Consider the following 331-nt stretch of genomic DNA (forward strand, 5'->3'; position numbering starts at 1 on the left):
GAAACTTGTATAGAAACTTTCTTAATGAGCACTCGAGAAACGCATTTCGAGAACATACACAAAGTCCCAGCTATGGACCTAGTGCGTCATCATAACTGAGGCCTCTTGCATTTCCCTACAAGTAATCGGATCTCATATGGAGATGTTTAGTGAAGTAGAATTGAAAAAATTGAATGCAACTACACAAGAACTAGTCCGTAACTGTCGTTCGGAATCAGTTTTGCGCAGTGTTAACTGAAACATGGATATCTGACTCATACGGAGTCCGTTTTGGCTCCACAAGTAGTCAAAACATTTGTGACGACCAGATGCTTCAAAGGATTCTTTCATA

Source organism: Triticum aestivum, chromosome 4D, assembly GCF_018294505.1.
Source record: "Triticum aestivum cultivar Chinese Spring chromosome 4D, IWGSC CS RefSeq v2.1, whole genome shotgun sequence".
Taxonomy (NCBI): domain Eukaryota; kingdom Viridiplantae; phylum Streptophyta; class Magnoliopsida; order Poales; family Poaceae; genus Triticum; species Triticum aestivum.